Genomic DNA, 18,346 nt, shown 5'->3' with positions numbered 1-18,346 from the left:
ATCCCGCCTCTCGTCGCTTACCGTTTGTGTGGGAGTCAGCACCTCTGCTTCTGGCAAAGGTCACACCCCAATGACAGGTCCCGGTGAGTGTGACATGAGGGCAGCGTGACTCTCTTTGCCAGTACCCACGGCATCGGGCACTCGGGTGTCTGGGATTTTCTCCGGGTTTCACATGAGACCTGCTATAACTTGGGAACAATGTGATGCATGGGTGTGTGTGTGCAAACGTGCGTGGGGGTGTGCACATGTGTGGGTGTGTGTGCACATGTGTTCGTGTGTGAGCGTGCATGGGAATGTGTCCACATGTGGGGGCTGTAAGCATGCATGCATGGGAGTGTGGGGGTGTGTGCATTGTGAGGGTGTGAGTGTGCATGGGTGTGTGTGCACATGTGCAGGGGTGTGTGCATAGGTGTGGGTGTGTGCACATGAGCAAGGGTTTGTACAAATGTGTGTGACACACGTTTGTGTATATGTGTGTGTGAGTGTGCGTGGGTGTGTGTGCACATGTGTTCGTGTGTGAGCGTGCATGAGAGTGTGTGCACATGTGTGGGTGTGTGTGCACATGTGCGGGGGGTGTGAGCATGTGTGAGGGTGTGTGCACATGTGTGGGTGTGTGAGCGTTCATGGGTGTGTGTGCACACATGTGGGTGTGGGTGTCCATGTGTTCGTGTGTGAGCGTGCATGGGAGTGTGTGCACATGTGGGGGGTGTGAGCGTGCATGGGAGTGTGGGGGTGTGTGCATTGTGAGGGTGTGAGTGTGCATGGGTGTGTGTGCACATGTGGGGTGTGCATAGTTGTGGGTGTGTGCACATGAGCAAGGGTGTGTGCAAATGTGTGTGACACACGTGTGTGTATATATGCGTGTCTGTGTGTGGGCGGCTCAGGGGTGTGTGTGGATGCCCCGGGTGTGTGCACGGATGCACGCCTGTCTCTGGGGCACGTTTACTCTTTCAGGAGTCTTTCTCAGTGACGCCATAGAAGTCACCGTGGGAGCTGACCCTGTCAAAGCACGGGGCCGCCCTGTTTGAAAACAGTCCACAAGGGCAATTAGTGCCCAGCGCGCCCTGCCCCTGCAGCCGTCTCCGAACCCTGGGTGCGCCCGTGAGCAGGAAGTCCTTGCCCCGCACGGGCCAGGGGGCCAGCGGGGACGCCGCGGTGAGGAGCACCTCCCCTGCCCGCCGCCCTCCTCTCACGGCAGGAGACCCTCCACGCCCGCCCGCGCCTGCAGGGCGGTGGCAGGGCCACACGTGCGGCTGAGTTTGACCCCAGCGTGTGCCGCTTTTCACTTGCGACCGAGGCCGTCATCTCAAAAGTGCCACGTTTCCGAGCACCCAGAGACGTTGAGCTTTAAAACACACGAGCTGCCCTGGCCGGGAACGCCTGTCGGCCTGCACACGGCCAACAGCCCAGCGCCCACTCCTTTTCAGAACGAGAAGCCCCTCCCCTCGGGCAAACTCTCCTCTCCCTGACCCCCGCCCGGACACAGGAACTCAAAATCCCCTCCGTGTTCGTGTCGTCGGGGGCCGCGTTTCTCCGAGGGGGTCTTGCAGGCGGCACTGGGCTCGGCCACACCTGGCGGAGCCCCTCTTAGCAGGTGCGTGTGGCCCGGAAGGCGAGACGGGTGAAACGTGCGAATGCTGCCTGCTGAGAAGAGCCGGCTTGGGCTGGCACGTGGGCCACTCCACACGGACACACACGCGTGTGCACGTGCACACGCGGGCCACACGCATGCACATGCTCACGCGGGCCGCACACATGTTTGCATGTACACACAGGAAGCATACACGTGTCTGTATGCACACACAAAGCACGCGTCTGTACATGCACACGCTCACGTGTGCACATACCCCAAACATGCACGTGCACACACCACACACACACTTGCACACACACCATACACACGCATGCACACACATCACACACATACACACACACAGAAAACACACATGCACCACACATGCCCACGCACACACACCACACACATGTACACACATGTACACTTAATACACACACATATACCCACAATACACACACACACACACCAGTACACAAACGACATATCACACACATGCACACATACACAGACACAAATGCACACCCACACCATAGTACTCACCACATACATACGCACACATGTGCAAACACCCCCCCCCAGAGTGATGTATCAATGGATAAAATCCTATAAAATAAAACGCTATCAAAAGCCTCATAAGAGAATTTGAAAAGGGGGTTCAGGCAGTGGTGTGGTCCCCATGGTTACAGCAATTCTGCTTCAAACACATAGACATGTTTTGTAAGGTACAATTTTTAAAAAATTTTTAACATTCATGGTTTCACAGAACAATTGAGGGAAGCCGGGTGAAGGGTAGGAAGAACGCCTCTGCCTCGTATCTAAACATCCTGTGAGCTTACGATTAGTTTGAAATAAAAAGGTTGCTTTTAAGTATACAGCTGAGCTCAAATGGCACATCTCCCAGTGCCTGGGAATTTTGTTTTAAGTGAGCTGAGATGAACCCATAGACCGCCATCACGGTGACCTGTCACCTGGCGTGGGTGCTGGCTGGGGACCGGCTGGCCTTCAACAGCCCCCAGGCACCCCGACTTCGGGCCAGGGAGGCCAGGCGTTGGAAAGACTCATAACTCAGCAGCCGCCGCTGCTTCCTTGTAAGGCAGCGCGAGGAATCTTACCCAGTGTTCAGGGACGTAGCACGGAGGCTGCTGACCTGCTTAGGAAGAGGAAACTGTCTCTTAAAATCACGGGCACTCCGGGCCTGTCCCGCAAAACGTGGGGGTTGGCACTTTCCTTACCTCGGGCGTGAATATCCAGGGCTGGTCCAGAGCCCAGACCCCAGGGGAACCAATGAGATGTTCCTCCGGGCCAACCGAGCTCCAACCGAAGAGAGAAACAAAACAGGAAGGGAAAAAAAGAAACGCTAAGCCACGACATGCCGAAGCTCCCCCAAGAGCTGCAAATATCGTAACATTCCCAGAGATATGATGGAATCAGTATGCCCAACATTCTCAAAAAGGGAAAGCGGTAGTGAGTGCCTTGAAAAGTGACACCGAGGGGCGCCTGGGGGACTCAGTCGGTTGAGTGTCCGACTTCGGCTCAGGTCATGATCTCACAGCTCGTGAGTTTGAGCCCCGCGTCGGGCTCTGTGCTGACGGCTCGGAGCCTGGAGCCTGCTTCGGATTCTGTGTCTTCGTCTCTCTGCCCCTAACCCACTTGCATTCTGTCTCTGTCTCTCTCTAAAATAAACATTAAAAATACATTTAAAAAAAAACAGAAAGAAAAGTGACACTGAGAGCTGCCACGTGGTCCAGAAAGTGCTCTTCTGGCTACGTGTCCCCAAAACAGATGCCTGTGTGCTCACGGCCGTGGTCGCGCCACCCACAATAGCCGAAAGATGGACACGGTCAGCGTGCGTGGACACAGCATGGCCCCCCACGCAGCGGAACAGCATTCAGCCTTGAAAGGGAAAGGACTCCAACATGCGCCACGACAGGGATGAAACTCGAGGACATCGTGCTGAGTGAAATAAGCCAGACGCGCAAGCCCAAATGTTGTAAGATTTCACTTCCGGACAATATCTGGAGAGCCTCGAGGCTGTCCAGGGCGGGAGGAGGCACGCTTTCATTCCGGGAAGGTGACAAGGCTCTGCGGACGCCTCGCGGGGACAGTCACTCAACAGTGTGAATGGACTTCATGCCGCTGAACTGTGCGCTTAGAAAGGCTAACGCGACAAATCTCGTGACACGTCTATTTTAACACGTCTTTTAAAAAGTTCTCAGGGATTAGAAGAGGACGAACGGAGAGTGCTGTAAGGTGAGAACCCCGCACCGGCGGAAGTCGGAGGCTCCGAGCAGGACGACGTTCACACGGGAAGAGAGAATGGGGGTGACCCTCGTTCCTGAAACCACGGGTGCGCCATGCGCCACGTGGACGAGAGGAGCTGCCCCGGAGGTTGGATGCGCTCGGTGCTCCACACACACCGCCTCGTGCTCCCACGAACCCCGTGAGGTCGGTGCGGTTACCGTCCCCGGTTCACCACACCGGGAGGGGCACGGCCCCCGGCCCCCGCATCCAGCCGGCGCTCTCAGATGTGCGTCTTTCGGCCCCTTTGGGCACAAGCGTCCCGGCCGCTGTTCTGTAAGGACAGATGGAAAATGGAATGATCTGCTGGGGACCAGAGGCTGCCCCGGGGGGCAAAGTGGGAAGAGAGTGCAGGTCGCGAGCCCTGGAACAGGCTTCCTTCAACCCAGATCTGCCTTCTCGGACCCTCCCCGATCCGAGATTCACAGCGGCCGGAAGGATGTCTGCCAACCCCGGGGCAGGGTGCCTCCCTCGGGTCTGTGTGATGGGGCCACGGAGGGTGAGCGCGACTGTGTCGGAGGCCCGGAGATGCCGTGACAAATCACCACTGACTGGGGGCTCCACGCCGTGGAAGCCCCTGTCCTCACAGTTCTGGGAGCCAGACATCCGGATCCAGGCGTGGACAGCGTCACAGTCCTCTGAAGTGTGTGGCACATGGTTCCTCCTTGCTTCTTCCTGCCTCTGGAGGCACCGGGCAGCCCTGGGGCGTGGCCTCATCCCTCCCATCCTGCCACCATGGCCACACGGTCTCCAGTCTTCTCGGGGTCTCCGGTGGCCGTCTGCACAGGATGGGGACCCATGGCTCTTCTCGGGGCCACACTTTGTACCTCACCCTTTGGGTCCTGCAGGGACCTGAGTCGACCTGAGGTCTGGAAGCCCAGGCAGCTGATGACACGAGGGGAACAAGGAGAGGCTACCTCGGGGGCCATCACGCTCTGTCCTCAGGCCAGGCAGGTTTGCTCCTCAGACGGGGTGAGCTGGTGCTTCCACGAGCAGAGTCGACTCATCAGCATCAGGGACCCGGCTGCACAGCACCGGCGGGGCTCTTCACACATCCCCGGTCCAATCTCGGGGCCCCACTCCTTTCCAGCCCCATGCCGTCGCCTTGACCGGGGGCGCCCTGAGGTGAGGACTTCAAACCTCATTGCAGTTCAGTCACCCACTGGACGAAACCCAGTTTGCCTTTCGGAAACGTCAGGCCCACGGCTACGGGAGGAAAAGTTTCTTTCGGGGAAGACAGAAACTTCCAGGTCTCCTGTGTACAGCTGAGCTCATTCTTCCCCACGTTCTGCACAAAGCTGGGAGCGACCAGCCAATCTCATCGCACCCGTTACCTTGACCGAACCGCACCGCGACCTGCCGTACAGGGTCAGCCGGAACAGAGGTGGCTGTGGGTGCTCTGCGGTGATACCTTGCCTGTCTCTGCGGCCACATCCAGGCAGGATGATGTCTCCCCCTGGAAGGAGCCATCTCAGTGTCTTCAGATCTAATCCCAGGAGGAGCTGAGTCCCCAAATGCCAAGGCCACTTCAGAAAACCCGTCCTTCGGGCCGTGTTCCTCCGCAGCCCCCTGGGACCCAAATCTGTACCAGCTCGGGTCTGAGCAGAGAAACAGAAGCGGCCGGAGACTGTAGCCGCAGCGAAGATCCAGATGTGGTGGGAGCGGCCGTGCGGGTGTACTGACAGGGTGGCCAGGGCGGCCTGGGACGTGTAGGACGGGCGGGCAGGCAGGGAAGTCTCGGCCGCCAGGGCGTGCCGCCTTCCTGTCCGGGCATTTCCTCGCCTTCCTCGGGGAAACCTCAGCTCTGCTCTTGAGGACTTGGAACTGCTGGGATCAGACTCGCTCAGATTATTAGGGAAGCCTGTTGAGGTCGGTTGATCATACATGATAATCGCATCCGCCAACCGCCTCTCCCGTGACCGAGCACCCCCCACCCCTGCACAAACCAGCTCTTGGCGTCCATTTTGGGTGAGGTCACGATCGCTCCCGCAGGCCGCACCCCCCGCGGACACGCATTCGTGGGCGCACACGTGTTCTCTGCTTCCCCTCCGACCACATTCTCAGGATCTTCTCTCTGCCCACCGTTCTCTCCCTTCCCAGTGGACCCAACTCAAGCCTCCTATCGTCTTACAAATGTCCCTTCTGCGTGTACCTGCCCCACCGATTCCCACCCGGCTTGATATCTATGGATGGCACTGTTTTGAATCAATGACTGGGGACGTAGTCCTTCCCTGGGGCTGCCGTCCACCCAGGGCGAGGACCGCACGCTGCCTGCCTCGGTGACAAGAAAGCGCAGACCAAAGAGGAACCCTCAGAAAAGTCCATTCTGGTCCCTTGCCACCAAAATAGTCTTCTAAGGCTCAAGGAAATACTTGAGTTTCGAAAGACATGTGTTTTTTCTTTTCCTTGTGAGGAGACAGACATCAACATAGATCATGAAGAACAGAGGAGCCGACGGACCCTTCTCTGGGACAAGGGCTTGAGAGACAGAATCCGAGGAGAATCTAGCAATTTCCTGATGGGGTCTCCTGAGGATGGGGCCTGTGTTTTGTGCCCTAGGCCAGAATCCCCAGGAAAAGGGTAGTGATAGAAAGCACAGAAGATTCTGGGCCTTCAAGACTGTTGAATCTCTGTGTCTAGAATTTGCTGCCAGCCTCCAGCGTCCCTGCTGCGCCTGCAACCAAAGCCTCAGAGTACAGATGACAGCCTTGCCCACCTGGGCAGAGTGACATGTGTGTCTGTATGTGTTGGGGGGGGGGGCGGCGGCCAAGCCACGTTTCCCACGTGCCCTCAAGGACTGCAAGAGGAAGGCACACAGCAATCCACCTGGGGAGACGTTGGGAAGGACGGATGAGCATCTGGGTTGAGAACCATCCTGCCCTGAGCAGCCCCCCAAGCTTGGAATGTCAGCCCGCTCCCAGAGGGCTCTTGGCACCCCCCAAAGGACAAGGGAAGATGGAACCAGAAAATCACTGAAACTTACCGGGCGTGGATGGAATTCAATTTTTCTGCTCCCCTGGAGCAAGCAGGTTGGGCTTTGGAAAAACCGGGTTGTTTGATCGTACGTGTAAGATTGTGGGCTGGGATTTCCGCTTCCTAAATATTCTTCAGCCTTTGTTATATTTTAACTGCAATTGTTCGTCCATTCACTCACTCAACACATATTTATTGGGCACCTACTACATACTTAGCACTGCTCTAGGTCCCAGAGACAGATGAGCGAAGACACAGATACAAATTTCTGCTTAGAGAGGAAAAAAAAAAAAAAAAAAAAAAAGGCCCATCAGGACAGACATCTGTGACTTGCTTGTATTCAGTTTTTATTTTCTTTTTCAATTATAAGTTTCAGATTCGTCAGACCAGCCATCTTGAAAATTCCTTTGCCTCTCCCCAGTTTCCACCATTGATGGTGGACCTTACGCTTTTGTGCAGGTTGTTGGGTTTTTTTTGTTAAATGTTTGTAAAAATTAATGAACAAATTAATGAGTGACTCGGCTTTATCGTGTGAGAAAAAGTGCATTTATGAAAATGAGCAAACCAATTAGTCTCGACAGACGGTGGCCGTGTCCCCGCGTGAGGACAGGATTGCAGTAAAACCATCAGCACTTTGCCCAATTGCCTATTTTAACCACTGATTGGTTTGCCTTAAGTCTGCTGATTGCTTTTCAAATGGCTGTGTTTTTCTTCCACCAGAATTCTTTTTAACTTTATGTGGAGAGACAGTTCATTTACTTACTAGAACAAGCTATTCCAGGGTCACGGCTCGCATCAATCCTCAGCTTGTTTTAGTGCACAAGGCCTCCCCAGGACACGGCCGTCACCTTGGCTGTCATAATTCTGCCCGAAACAGGTGCGTTTACAGCGGGCACTGTAGCCCGACAGGAGCCCGTGCCTCTCTCACACCTGCAAAGACGAGAAGCAAGTCGAAAATCCATAGCCTTTTTATGCTTTGCAGAATTCCTGGCATTTCCCTAAGTGGTTAAAGTGGCTTGTGATAATTGGCTACTGTATTAGTCAGGAGGAATAGAACAGAAGAAACAGTCATGCCCTTCAATCGTCTCTGGAGCAGCAGTGCTCTTCTGAGTGGGTGCCAAGTTCAAGACGCGTCCCAAACGGGCCCACGTTGGTGGCGAGGCTTTGTTTGTTTTGGTTCTCAAACGAAGTAATCTCGAGAATGCGAACGACCAGGAGTCTGCCAAATTAGTCAATTGCGTGATGCTTGGTGTTCGCGACACTGGGGCTAAGGTTTGGGATTTTCGGGTGTGTGAGGGCTAGCGTGTAAATAAGGCCAGAGGTGTGCCTACCTTGCTGGTCACGTTTTTCTTTCCTCACGTGCATCTGGGGGTCCTCACGCAGAGGCGGCAGCTGTGTTCTGGGGCACCCGGGGTGCTTCTGGCGGCCGAGCGCAGCCGAGCAGGGTTTGGAATACGGTGAGGAGGAACTTGCTCTGTGGATCGTCTTGTGGCCTCTAACCCACCTGGACAGTGAGGGTCGGACTCCCCGGTCAGCCGCTTTCCGGAGGCCGATCTGAATTCAGACCTGAAACAGTTCATGTGCCCTGGCCTGAAACAGTTTACACCTGAACCCAAATCACGGACCGTGTCGTTCTAAGAAGCTCCTTACGACACGTGTTAAGTGCACTTACGCATCTGTAGCAGGCGGTATGGCCTCATTGAAGGAAATCCAAGAAGGATGGCGGAAGAATCCAGAAACTTGATCCTTCTCGAAATGATCAAGGACAGCTGATTATTTTTACCTATTAAATTATTATTTTAGGGGCACGTGGGTAGCTTAGTCGGTTAAGTGTCTGACTTGGGCTCAGGTCATGATCTCACAGTTCTTGAGTTCAAGCCCCACATGGGGCTCTGTGCTGACAGCTCAGAGCCTGGAGCCTACTTTCGATTCTCTCTCTCTCTCTCTCTCTCTCTCTCCGCCCCTCCCCCGCTCGTGCTCTGTCTTTCTCCCTCTCAAAAATAAATAATAAACATTAAAAAAAATTTAATTATTTTATTGTTACTTTAAGTTATAATATAAAATACAAATGTATGTCCTATAATTATAAATATATTCTTTGTGATTTATAATTTAACATAACATGTATCTTGTTATCTCTGATAATACACCCATGCACAAAATTATATAAATGTAATATAAACTTACAAATTCTAATGTCATAATAAAATTTACCTTTTCTTTTATACTTGACCTTTTAAAAACGAGTTAATTTCCTTCAAAAGAAAGAAAAACATACAGTAATTTCACTAATTTCTATTATTAGTAGACCCTCTCTATTCTCAGGAGGGATTCTCTTGCACACAGACCTGTGCCTTCTCTTTGTTCCATTGTGGCTCACTACACAGAGAGACATTCAGAAGAATTACTAAAAAGGAGATTGTCCCCAAAATTCTTGCAGGTCCTAGGACTGATATTTCATGCCCGTAGCAAATACGATAGAAAATGTTTTGAAGGGTTGAGAAATCAGAGTCTGCTGCCGATGTAAAAAAAAAAAAAAGTCACGAGGAGGGACCAGACAGGGAAGCCATGGGGTGGCAAACAGGTGGGCCTCTGCCCAGCAAGCCGGTCGCCCTCTCGGTGCCCTGATGCCCAGACCCTGACAGAAACGAACCTTCACTGTCCAGACCACTTGGTAATGACCAGGGAGGCACCACATTGGAGTCAGCTGGTGTCTCAGAACTGGAGTTAACAGCTTCCCCTTAGGAGACTTCTAGAGACAAACTGAAGACTGGAAAGCAGCCCATTACCCACATTGTAGGTCCTACTTAAACCAAGAGGAAGATTCACAGAGATGCAATATTAAAAATGGGACAGGGCAGGGACAGACAGGCACTCACCGTCAAAGAGCATGGGCTCCCTGGATCCCACTGAGAGGGATGCCCTTTTCTCCCTGAGCAAAACAAACTTATTCGCAGAAGTCACCAAGAAGTGCCCCGTGAAACACGTCAGAGGGCCAAGACTATGCAGTCTCTTAATTTTTATAGACTCTTGTCTGTTTTTGATGCTTAAAAAAAGGTGAATCAAAACTGACTGCAAAACTGAACTTCTCTTAAGAAAACTGTTCATTTTTGCGTGTGGGAAACCATTTGAAATCTGAGGCCAAATTATTCAAAATCACTTAAACTCATTTAAAACGGAGGCCAAAAGGAAACTGGAGGACGTATTTTAAAACATGTGAAGGTGATAGCCATTTTCGGGGTCCTCTGATTAAAAAGAAAACCACACTGGGGCTCCTGGGTGGCTCAGTAGGTTGAGCGTCCAACGCTTGATTGCAGCTCAGATCACGAACCCAGGGTCGTAGGATTGAGCCCCATGTTGGGTTCTCTCTCTCTCTCCAAAATTAAAAAATAAAAGAAAACAAAAATTAAAAGAAAGGGAAAAGAAAAATATACTGAACTTGCTTTCTTCCCCATCTCCAGTACGTCTCTACTCCAGGACCTTCCTTCTAGAACGGACACGTGTGCACACGCATGTGTGGATGTATGCATATGCACGATACATGTACCATGTTGTGGGTTATGTATGTGGAATCACTCAGTTCAGACTGGCTTACCATTTGCTTCTGTCAATAACATACTCATTAGATGTTCATTCGTCTGACCAATACGTATCGAGAAAACAGCTGAATTTTTACGGAACGCTGGTCCTGAAACCGCAGGCAAAGGGCCTTCCCTCTTCCATGTGGTTTTCATATTTTACCCAACACGTCAGACCAATTTTGAAATGGTGTGGACGCCACCAAATGCCCTTCTTGCAGATAAACGTAACATGCCAGAGCGTGCTGACGTGAAACCTGACGCCCGACTCTTCACGCATGAGTTTTCATTAATTCAGGTTAAGATGCATTGATTTAATTTAATTCACTGGCTTTGCTCAAGATTTCATTGATTCAGGCCAAGGTGGATGGCTGTCTCTGGGAGACAGTTACCAAACTGACAGGAGGCTTTCTCTGCATGGTGGCGTTCAGGAAATTTCTGCGCTTTCCCCGTGTGTGTGTGTGTGTGTGTGTGTGTGTCAGCTTCAAACCCAGTAGAAAATCCTACCTCTGCATCCTTCGAGGCTCTGCCTCAATGGCAGGTCCTTCCCTGTCCCTTGTCGTAATGTGGCTTCTTCCTCCCGGAGGGCTCACTCACTCCATTTCCGTGAGCACAAAGCAAGAGCGTCAGCAGAAGCTTCCCTTTGTTCTAAGCTCCCAGCAGCAGGTGGAGGAGGCACCTGTGTCCCTGAACAAAGTCACGACTGCCCCGTGTCCCGCGTCGCTGCAGCCTCTGCTCTGAGCCCTGGCCCCCGGTGGTGGCTCAGACCTGCGGCCCCCCGGCCAGGACCGTCCCAGCGGCTCTGGGAGCCGAGGCCCGGCAGCTGGGAGCCAGGATGTTGCCGAGGCGGGGTGCTTGAGCAGAAAGCGTGCGGGAGGACGGGCTTCCACGGGGCAGGGTAAGTGCCTTACCTGCCCTCCAGCTCCTGGGTCTGGCTGCACGGCCGCCTCTGTCCCTTCGGAGGGAAGATTCAGGCCTGAAGACGTCAGGACACTGCAAACCATGGCCTTTGGGGAAGACTGAGCGGCGTTGGCTGACTTGGCCCTTTGAGGAATCGCTGTGAGTACTCGTTGCTGGAAACAGCCCCGAGCCCCTCCCTTATCCCTCCTCTCCCTGTTTTCGCCTCTCGGGAGGCCCGTCACGTCCTCAGGGTCCACCCCACCCGTCCCAGGCAGGCAGCGGGAGGCGGCCAAGGTGTCTGGAGGTGGGTGCGGTAGACGGGACACTCCCCACGCTGCACGCACGCACCCTGTCTGTGGAGGTTTGGTTTCCCAGGCCCCTGCCCCCAGGCCGGCCCTCCTGGAGTGTGGGGGCTCCTCGCTGACCCCCAGGACCCCGCAGGGCCTGGCACACGGTGACATCCTGAATCAGAGATGATGGCGGAGCCAGGCGCGGGAGCTGCCCCCACTTTCCCGTGTGCGTGTTCTCCTCGACACCAGGTTCTCCTCGGCGAGACAGCCTCCAAGGTGCAAGGCCCAGGTTCAAGCCTTCCCCGTACCCCCTGCGCACATGCCCCTCACCTTCACGCCCCTGCCGCTCAACGCTCTGCAAACGCATCGTATGACCCCAGTGCGTTCCGGCGAAGAAGCCAAGGGAAGGAAGAACAAGCAAATACAATTACCTGCAAAGCTGTCTCTCACACCAAGGAAACAGCCTGTGCTCTGATTCTGGCCAAGGTCAAGACGCGGCGTTTCACGTGAAGAACTCCCTGAGCTTTAAATGCCAGGGGCCAACGTCGGCTTTCTAGGTTTGCAGTGTATTTTTCCAAGACGGACGTAAAAGGGTGTCGGCCTGTAGCTTTGAACGTCCGTTATTAGCGAACTTCAATTTAAACCCAGTCTCTGGATTTGTTAAATTATCACATGATGGTTTTCCCATCGATCGTGCATTTTCCAGGCTCCGTGTTAAAGGAGAGGTTTTGGAGTCTTGTTTCGTTATTCGGCAAACGTCAGGGGATCTCTTTACCTGGTTCCGGTTATACAAACCAATACATGTGTATTTTTTTCCTGATTCTGAAAACGCACTCCGGAGGACCTCCCAACAAGATCAGCCGGCCCTCCAACTCCAGCGTGCCACCCCCCCCCACGTGTCTGAGGCAGAACTGGGCCTTCGAGGAACGGAAGGTGCGGTGTGGAGCAAAGCTGGCTGTGGGGCTGCTGGGTGTGATGTCGCCTATGAGCCATGCAGCCGTGGCCACAAGGGCCGTCTCCTCCCGTGGCCCATCAGCTCAACAGAGGTCTGACTTCTTTACACTGGGAACACTCAAATCCCAACCAACCTCCAACTGTACCTGCAGAAGGGAACAGAGGTCGTGTCTAGGGGCGCCTGGGGGCTCAGGCGCTTCAGCATCCAACTTCGGCTTGGGTCAGGACCTCACGGTTTGTGGGTTCGAGCCCCGTGTCGGGCTCTGTGCGGACAGGGCGGGGCCTTCTTGGGATTGTCTCTCTCCTTCTCTCTCTGCCCCTCCCCTGCTCTCTCTCTCTCTCTGTCTCTGTCTCTCTCTCAAAATAAAGAAATAAACTTAAAAAATAATCCATGTCTCCCAAAATGGAAAATTCGCATTTTGTAGTTTCTTAATGTTCCTGAAAGTAAAGACCGGGCTTTGGCTGTGCCTACGGTGCGTCAGAACGTCCGAAGAAAAACCTGGACGCTTGGACCAGGGATTACATGTCCTGACAGTAGGGATGCTTTTATGGCCTGTAAATATGTTTTTTATCATTTCGAAACGTGTGGGGGGCATGTGACCTGGGGCGCTGACATTCACAGGAAAGACCACGATGGAGCCTGGGACAGTTAAACGGCTCTCGCACATGTTTTCTTGCCCACAGAGAAAGAAAAGGATCCAGTCAGGAGAGAGGCAGGTGCAGCAGGTCGCTGAAGTCGTCCAGCGTCGTCCCTGGGGTTGCTGCACATGCTTAATCCGGCTCCAGGGCGTGGTCCGCCCGATTCCAGCAGGTGAGCACCTGCCAGGCTCTGCTCCTTGACCTTCTCCAAGGTCGCTGGAGGGAATGGCGAACCCCATTAATAAGCAGGTTCTGCAAGAAGTCACAGGCACCCTCGTGTTGCTGGTTTATCTCGTTTGGGCACCAGCATCTAATCTAGAAACAGACATTGCAATCGGCTGTCAGGCTTTTTGTCGCCTTTATTCTTGCATAATTCCTCCATTTTTTTTTTTTTTCTTTTTTCTCATGACATTAACTTTCCTGAAGATTCTAGGACAGTCAGGGTCCGAAATGCCTCCTCTGTCAGATGAGTTCCTCTCGGGATCACGGAACTTGTTCCTGTGTCCCCTAGATCTCCAGCCAATCAGCAGCACCGCCAAGACCCTGGAGATTGTTAGAAAGGGGAATTCTTGGGACCCACCCCAGAAGCTGAACCTCTACGGGCGGGCAGGGCTCAAGAATTTGTGTTTTAAAAAGCCCTCTAGGGGCGCCCGGGGGCTCAGTAGGTTAAGCATCCAATTTAGGCTCAGGTCATGATCTCTCCATCTGTGGGTTCGAGCCCCACGCCGGGCTCTGTGCTGACGGCTCGGAGCCTGAATCCTGCTTTGGATTCTGTGTCTCCCTCTCTCTCTGCCCTTCTCCTGCCTGTGCTCTCTCTCTCTCTCTCTCTCTCTCTCTCTCTCTGTCTCTCTCTGAAAAATAAATAAAGATTAAAAATTGTTTTTTAAAAAGACACTGGAAGGATTCTTAAGCATGTGAGATCTCGGGATGCACAATGTATTATAGAGGTTGGCTTCAGTTTCAACATTTTAGGGGCAAAAATACTTGACGGGTGATGTTGCAGCCCCCATTACATGACGTCAGAGCTCCCACCTGTGTGGTCAGCTGTGGAGATGAGCCCACGGGGCCCTCCTGGTAAAGGGGCATTTTCCCCATTGCAATGATGGGTTTTTCTTTAATGCTTATTTATTTTTGAGAAAGAGGCAGAGACAGAGTATGACTGGGGGAGGGGCAGAGAGAGAAGGAGACACAGACTCTGAAGCAGCTTCCAGGCTCCGAGCCGTCAGCACAGAGCCCGACGCGGGGCTCGAACTCATGAACTGTGAGCCCCCCGCCCCCAACATTGCAGTGATTGTGAAGCTTCGGCACCATGCAAGTGTCCCACTAGAGGAGAGACGGCCTTTTCTCTTCCTGGAGAAGATTCTAAGGCAAATGCTGGAGGCTGTAGTTCAGCCATAGCTATACTTAAATGCAGTTACATTTCTAAGAATTGTCTCCATATCTATCAGCCTGTTTAATCCTGACAGTGAGTCACTGAGGTCAGAACTGTGCTCACCATCCCATTTTGCAGATAAGGAGACAGAGGTACAGGAAGGCTGATTCTGTCGCCCCAGGTCACGGCTGGTGGGTGGCAGGGCCTGGCCCGGGACCCGCACCCTTCACGGGTGTGCACCACCACACCGAGGGGGGCGCCGGGGTGCAGGAGGAAGAGGAGAATCCAACGGCCCGCATCTCACCTTCCCGGCCCTGGACCTTCAGCTGGGGCTGGAGAAAATGTGACTCATCTCCGGTGTTCGGAGACACAGGAACCTGCAGACCCGAAGGCCTAGGCCCTTGGGCTCACACACGTGCTCCTGAGCCAGCCATCAGATGAGCCGCCGGGCAGATCCTTTCTGCCACAAGAGCATGGGGACGCCGGATCGCTTTTCTAAATGCTGCATTTGAGAGAAGCAGCGGAATGCATGGTCACGGGCGGGCGGGTGCATGGGTTAGGTCCGTGCAGGGACGGGCCGGGGGCGGCACCTAGGTGTAGAGACGGGGTCCTGCTCCTGCAGCCACCTGGGGGGGGCCTCTGTCTCGCTGGGCCGGGGGTTGCAGCTGCCGGCCAGCTCGCCTCCTGTTTGCCGACCAAGCGTCCACGCGGCCTTCCTCTGCCCTGTCCCACGCACACCAAACGCCCGACGTTGCGATTGACGTCCTCGCCCGCCTGGTGCTGCGGGAGAGGCGTGGCTTCTGGGAGGCGAGCATCCCGCACCACCAAGTTTAAACTTAGCCTCGGTCGCACGATGAGGTAGAGTGGTGCCAGACGAATCAGGAAACGTGATCAGAGACCCCAGCTCACCCGGGCCTCCGGGCTCGAGACACCACCTCTGTGACCTCTGTGCACGGAGCCAGCCCTCCCCTTCCCCGCCGCAGCCCGGCGGCCTGGGCTCCTGGCAGATCCTCTCTGTCCTCTCGTGCTCAACAGACTTGCCCTTTGAGGGTCCGGTCCCGCCTACCCTTATCAAGGTCATGTGCCCAGGTCTGTCCCACATGAGCAGTGGCCCCACAAGGTCCTTCCCTTGAGTCTGAAGCTGGGGCCCACCCGGTCAGTGTCGAGAATGTTGATGTCCGTCTACACTCGGGGGATCTCCTGCCCTCGGGATCCACCTCTTGTCAACAAGGTGAGCGGGAGAGCCCTCTGAGTTACTTCTCCCCACGCCGCTCCTCAGACAGGGCTCCCGTAAGCTTCCGCAGATGAGCAAAGGCTAAGTCACAGGCTCCTCTGCACGTCCACACCTCATAATCACGCACAGGCGGGAGCAAGGCCACCCAGAGAAGAGGAGAACACGCCAGACTCTTCTCTCCACGGGGGTACCGGTGTGTGAGCTCCGGCCACACGGCCTTCTTGCAACAGAGACGTGGGGTCTGCCGTCCCAGGCGAGCCCCAGTCCCACCTTCGGGTTCCCACAAAGGAAGCATCAGCCAACCTGCTGTCAGTCAAGGAGACGGGATAATTAGGGTTCTCATGCAACGGGCACACCCCGCGTTCACGGCAAACTGGTGATTAACAATCTTGTAATTGGTTGTCAGACCCACAGGGTTTTAAGACGATGAAATCAATCACTGGCTCCGCGGGTTTTCTCTGGGAGAGCCCACGCCTCCTCGAGACGGCACCGGGACCAGCCTCCCCTCAGCCAGCCCCACGGGGAAGTGTCGCCCTTTCACACGCTTCCCTGAGAAACAGCCTCTTTCCATGTGTGTGCTCGTGTGCGCCCCCGGGAGACCGCGCGTCCGTGTGTGCGCGTATTCACGTGTGCATGCCTGTGTGCGTTTTTCTACGTGAGCAAAGACAGGGAAGGGATGATAATGACAGGTAAAGGGCGCCTGGGTGGCTCAGTCGGTTAAGCGTCCTGCTCTCGATCTCAGCTCAGGTCTTGGTCTCAGGGTTGTGAGTTCAAGCCCCGGGTTGGGCTCCATGCTGGGCATGAAGCCTGCTTAAAAAATAATAATAATAAAATAACGGGTAAGATCACAGAGGCTGTGTTCCTTTCTGTGTAGACTTTACAGCAAAGGCCTGGCGCTCTGGAGATCGTCCCGTCCTCTCTGCTCGGCTCCTTACCGTCTCCCACTCAGGGTCCGCACGTGGAAGAAGCTGAAGTCTTGTGGTTTCTGGGAATCTTCTCTCAATTTGTGGGTGATGTTGAGAATCGCTCAGACATTCAGGGTCAACCTGACTTGTTGGGCCATCGAGCCCCAGGGCTGAACCAGTTGTACCCAAAACAGAGAGGCCGCTTGCCTAAGGATGGCCCTCGTCTGGTCACCCCTGGGGACGGCACTGCACACTGAGGTTTTTGCGCGCGCCATGGGGGGCTCCGAGCCAAGCACTGATTTGCTCTGTCCCCTGAAGAGTGTCGTGCCAGTGGACAGAGGTGGAGGCTCACAGCTCCAGACGGCCAGCGTGGGCCTGGGGACCCAGAGAAGCACCAAGGTCCGAGTCCCCGGGAGCCCACAGGCTCACAGGGCGAACAGGTGCTACTTGAATCCTTCAAGCCCCCTCACCCAGCATGACTCAGCTTCGGGGCGTTCCACCTGTCCGCCTTCCTCCCTAGAGACCAGGGCGGGGGGCAGGGGGTGGGCACAAAAACATATGTCCGTGCCCCAGTCCCGGGACCTGTCGATGTGGCCTGAGGTGGGAAAGAGTCTTCGCAGATGCGATTAGCTGATGAATTTTGTGATGATCATCCTGAATGAGCCGGATGGGCCCTAGATGCAACGGCAAACGTTCTTTTAAGAGACACGCAGAGAGAAGGCCCTGTGACGGTGGAGGCCCAAGCCCAGGAGCGCCCGGAGCCCGTGGGCTGGAGGAGCAGAAAGGACCCTTCCCCGGAGCAGTGGCGGGGGCTTGGCGGCTTGGCCCGGGGCACTCTGAGCCTTGGAGTCCAGCACGGAAAGCCATACTGTGGCCACTACCAGGCATCTCATCTGTCCCCAGCGCCTCATTTCTTTGCCTACCGCCGCTGTTTCTCAGGCTTCTCGCTCGGGCAGGAAACCTCCTCTCTGCACAGACTCCCTGGACTTCTCTGTCCCTCCTTCCAACCCCGTTCACTGTGAAGAGCTTCGTTCAGTGAGTCTTCCGAAGTCCCAAGAAAAAGGACCCGCAGCCCTGGTGACCGACATCACAGTAGGTGCTTCCTAAGCGACGAGGGCCAAGGTCCTGTCTGATGTCTTAGCTTCGGCCGCCGTCACGAAGTGCCACAGGCCGGTGGCCGATGAGCCACACGCACTTATCCCCCACAGTTCCGGAGACTGGCACCCGCAGACTCCGTGTGCGGTTAAGGCCAGCTTCCTGGTTCATGCAGGGCCCTCTTCCCGCTGTGTCCTCACAGGGCAGGAGGGGTGAGGGGCTCTCTGGGGTCCCTTCTAGCAGGACACGGATCCTGTTCAAGAGGCTCCAGCCTCACGCACTGATCCCCTCCCCGCCTCCAGATTCTATCACATCCCGGGCTCGGATTCAACATATGAATTTTGGGGGGACACAAGCATTCAGACCATACCACCGACTGTCCCCCTGTAAGCAGGTGGGGGCAGAGGCTCCGTTTATAAATCATGTCCATGCTCTGGAGAGTTTTACTTAGAAGGGGCCGTGTGTTTGCAGGCCTTGCCATTGATTAGCCAAGAACAAGTCCCCACAGAGACCAAGGGTCTTCCAGAAATTC

This window comes from Panthera onca, chromosome A1, assembly GCF_046562875.1.
Source record: "Panthera onca isolate mPanOnc1 chromosome A1, mPanOnc1 haplotype 2, whole genome shotgun sequence".
Taxonomy (NCBI): domain Eukaryota; kingdom Metazoa; phylum Chordata; class Mammalia; order Carnivora; family Felidae; genus Panthera; species Panthera onca.
This window is presented reverse-complemented; position numbering follows the sequence as displayed.